The 4701-nt window shown below is 50.8% G+C and overlaps 1 non-coding gene across 1 annotated transcript; it reads right to left on the bottom strand.

The window, feature by feature from the left end:
• Window positions 1-216: 216 nt before the first annotated feature.
• On the bottom strand, window positions 217-413 carry LOC135905222 (U2 spliceosomal RNA). The gene has a single exon (XR_010565356.1). It is a non-coding gene; the product is annotated as a U2 spliceosomal RNA (small nuclear RNA).
• Between the last annotated feature and the right edge of the window lie 4288 nt (window positions 414-4701).

Here is a 4701-nt window from a genome sequence, read left to right as displayed (position 1 = left end):
TAGAAAATGCGTGGAGCGCGCTTGGAATGCCGTCCCCCGTGTGTCCCATGCCCGATAGCTAGCGCCCTTCGGCCCAGCCAAGCGGCCGATAATGCAAGTACTATGGCTGTCGCGTTCGCTCCCATTGCAGCCCGCCTCACGCGGCAGGCCACACTGTTTTACGGCGAAGCTGTTCACAGCTAGGGTGTTCTGTGCATTTGTGTACTGCGTGTGCAAATACCGTGAGCCGATCCAGGAGATAGTGCAATACCAGGCCGACCCGCGGCGGAGGTGAAGCAGGCTTCAAGCGCCCCGCCAACTTGCAAAAATAAGTTAAATATTTTGGGTCCAAGTATAAAGCGTATCAGATATAAAGCTGATAAAACAGATACTACATTGACCCGCATCAGCCACGCCTACGCTCGCACAGCCATCTTTGTCGGTGTTCCAAACGCTGGCGTATCTACTTCCCTTCGGCTCTCCCGTGGTGCCGGTCCCATCGAAACGTCACGCTTGGCTAGTTACCTCCGGCTGCTCAGGGACGCGGCCCCGTCTTCGACCCGAATGTTTATAAAAATCAGGGTAAATGAGATCGTACATTTGTGTGAAATCCAGTGTCACCTATGTGAGGTGTGCTGAACAACTTTGCTGGTCATCTATCTCAACAGATTGGAAAAATAGCTCATGATGTTTTGTTTATTCCAGCGGCAGTGCCTGTAGGATATTGTCGCAACGTCAAAAGCAGGGGTTGTAGAGCGCCGTTCAGGAGGCAAAAGCGGCAGGTCCCCTTTTTATTACCGAGCGCAACTGCGACTTCTTCACTGCGCCTTGAGAAAACCACTCATGCATACTCGCGTTGTCCTCTTCTTCATCGAAGTACTGGCGCGGCATCGCGGATCCTCCGAAAAAAGCATCTTCCCTATGCGCAATTTAAGCGGGACAACGGGAGAGAGTCTCACACACACACACACACACACACACACACACACACACACACACACACACACACACACACACACACACACACACACACACACACACACACACACACACACACACACACACACACACACACACACACAAAAGAAAACAAGAAAAGCTACAGTTAGTTCGACAGGTGCGGCTTCATCCGTACCACATGTACCACTACGGGTAAGTGTTTGGGGCGGCTGGAGCTATTGCCACTGTCAGGAACGACCTCGTAATTCACGTCGTTCAGGCGACGGATCGCTCTGTACGGCCTAAAGTACCGCCTCAGGTATTTTTTGGACAGCCCACAACGGCGTACGGGTATCCAGACGCATACCTTGTCGCCGGAGGCGTAGAAAACGGACCGCTGTCGGAGGTCCTACCTTTTAGCATCTAGGTCTTGCTGAATGCAGATAAATACGCGGGCAACTTGTCTGGCTTCTTTGGCGCGCTGAGTAAATTCGTCAACGGCGGTATGTAGGTCGTCAAACTCGTGCGGCAGCATGGCGTCCAGCGTTTTCGTGTCTTCGCGACCGTGGACCAAGCTGAATGGAGTCATTCCAGTAGTTTCTTGTCGAGTGGTATTGTAGACGAATTTTACGCAAGGCAAAAACTGATCCCAGTTCTTATGTTCTACGTCGACACACATGCATAGCAAGTCTGCGAGGCTCCTATTAAGACGCTAGGTTAGTCTGTTCGTTTGGGGATGATATGCGGTTGTTTTCCGGTAGCTTGTACCACTGAGTCTCAGAAACGAGCCAAGAAGTTCGGCAGTGAAGGCAGTTCCCTGTCTGTGGTGGATAATTTTGGGGCGCCGTGCCTAAGGACGACGTCTTCAATGAAAAAATTGGAGGACGCTTAAGCTTCGCCTTCAAGAGTGGAACGCGACAGCGTTCCCGTCGACCCGCCAAGGGGTATAAGACAATGCGCTACGGCACAGCGATCACCTACGAGGCACCCCGCATCGAACTTAGCGCCCACCTATCACGCGGTGAGCGTCGAGCAACGCAGCGTTCGGCGCGGCAACGAAACGTGCGCCTGAGCGAACGGAACGAACCAAAGAACTCGGTGTCTCGGAGGGGAAACGATCTACGCCAGCCAAACCAGGGGGCGGACACTTCGTATACATCCCATTGGCCGTTTTCGAGCAGACGCTCTTTCGACGCTAGCGCCAAGGTCCCCTTCAGTTACGGCGCTAACCAATGGGTGACGCATTAAGCAAAATGGCGGCGCACATGATTGTTTACGTTGTCATGGCAACAGCAACAGCAGCGGCGCGGCACCTCCTCTCCCAAACGTTTTTTTTTTCCTTTTTGTTTTTATTATTCCGACCCGCTCCACTCCCTTTCTCCCATGCCGCGCGCGCCGCTCACTTTTTTTTGTTTTTACCCGTAAGCGGCGCGTTTTTTCTTCTTTTTTATTGCGCGCTTGTTACCGCGTCCACGCGCCAGCTCGCAAGCAATGCGCGCGCTACGCCACGCATTGGCATTGCTTGCGAGCTGGCGCGTGGTGCGCCGTGGGCTATGCGTTGGCAGGCACGCAGTCTTGCCCATACATATATTATACCAGCATGTGCCGGAACATAAAAAAAATTCCACTTCCAGCACAACAGATGTTTAGTCTCGCTTTATTGACTTCGTTTCCGAAAAGCGATTTTTCTTACAACGTGGTGTGATACACGCTCAAAAAACGAGCAAAAGTGAGAGGTGCATGACATATACAAGAGTACTAAAGACAAAAGTTCACAGATGGTGAAATAACAAAAGAAAGCGCTAGAAAACGCGAAGGCCATTTCATGTACACACATATAAAAACAAGATTTTTATATAACGTCCTCAAGACCTAAATGTAGACGAGCTCCTGATATGTGCACTAAGATATTGCACAAAATTGGACGACGTGTATGACATAGTCATGACAACTATAAAAAGGGAAAACTCACTAGCAATGGCAAAAACAATGACACGCAAAATACCTGAAAGATAGAATAAAATGCTAACATGGTTTGATTGAGAGCCATATGTTCATTACTGCTGAACAAATTGAAAAAAACATGGCAGAAAAAATAACATTGTACTAAAAACTGAAACACACATCACATTTTGCACTTGGCCACAACTTGAGTAACGGTGGCAAGGCGAACAAAAGATAGTCAGCTTTTGCAGCAGCACATAGAAAACATTCGCAGAAAGGCTTATTCCTCAATCAAAGACCAGGTAAAACAAGCCAACACGACTTTTCTTTCTACCCGAATGCAATGCTTAGCAATAAAATGACGTCACTTAATGCACTAAGTCGTACCTACTGGCTTCTCCTTTGTATAATAAACACGAACTGCAAAAATCTGCATGCAGGACACTTGCAATGCTCATGCTTTCCAGAGGAAAAAAAAGCGTATCATGCCTACACATGAAAGTTGTTCGCGCGGTTTTCCCATCGGGCGTTACTGAGATAGTACACAAACACTAACAGTAATTTTTCAGCTGTTAGTTGGTTTGTAGAACGCGATACACAGAAAAAGCACTGAGGGTGGTATGGAAAGCTAGGGAAGTTACTGAAGTTGCAGAATGAGACTTGGCACAGAAAAACACAAGTCACAGACCAGGTGACAATGAGGAGGAACATCTATTTGTCAGCTTTCTCTACCGGGAAGAGGCAAGTGTAGCACAATCAAGGCGCAACGACGTCCGGAGCCTCATGGAGTACACAAATGGACAGGGCTGTGTTCGTGTACATGCGCCTTCTGATGTCCTTGGGTCTGAGCGCTCACCTGTTGTCTTTAGGCACCCGGAACAACCTTGCAGAACTTGTTTTTGAGGTATTTGTGCACCACTGCACGATGCACGAGCGGTACGAGTCGTGAAACGGGTGAAACATCGCGGAGCACAAGCACACAGCTACCGAGGACCACAGAACTGACGAAACTAGCCACGTCGGTCAACGCACAGCAGCGCACGCATCTCGATGACAGTAGATAACAAAAATAAAGCGTTACGTAGCGGACTAAGCAGCCTCCGGGCCGGCGGGGATGGCACGGCGGCGCGGGCGCGTAAACAGTCGAAGGTGAGTGAGTTGTGAGGGTGTTACGAGAGAGGGCGTAAAGAGAGGAGTTGAGCGGGGGGAAGGGCTTGGCCACCTGGATCGGCGCGCGTGCGCGCGACGATCTACGAGGCCATGCAAGGGAAACGGATTTTCGCGTCGCCCGTTACAGAGATGGCGCCAATTTCCTGTGCCACCGGAACCGGGGAGTGTCCCCCCCCCTGGCCAAACGTCGTGATCGGCATGGGCAGAGAGATAGATAGATAGTAATCTAAAGAAAGGAACGGCGCTTGATTCTGCAACTGGGAGCACGGCGAAGCGTCGTCAGGGGAGAGGTAGTCGGGACCGCGACGCGCCTGGCACCGGTCCCAATGCGCGCGCGGCGCACCTCCTGTCGGGGCAGCCCCGTACGTTGAGAGGAGGGGGTCTTCTGTGTTTGCCGCAAGATGGCTCTGCGTGTGCGGAAAGCGCAGAAGAAATGCAGCGGAAATGCACTTCGCAACTCGTGTAATTGCGACTTCTGTAAGTTACATGTTCATAATTACCGATATACACCGCAGTATAACTTTCCACGGCTTGTTTCGAAGGCAACACCACATTCACTAGAGGCGCGTTTGTACCGCTTGGAAGCATCGAACTCGTGGCTGAGTGGTAGCGTCTCCGTCTCACACTCCGGAGACCCAGGTTCGATTCCCACCTAGCCAATCTTGGAAG

The sequence above is a fragment of the Dermacentor albipictus genome, chromosome 3 (genome assembly GCF_038994185.2).
Source record: "Dermacentor albipictus isolate Rhodes 1998 colony chromosome 3, USDA_Dalb.pri_finalv2, whole genome shotgun sequence".
NCBI lineage: Eukaryota > Metazoa > Arthropoda > Arachnida > Ixodida > Ixodidae > Dermacentor > Dermacentor albipictus.
The sequence above is the reverse complement of the archived record's forward strand: the minus strand, read 5'-3'. Positions and strand labels throughout refer to the sequence as shown.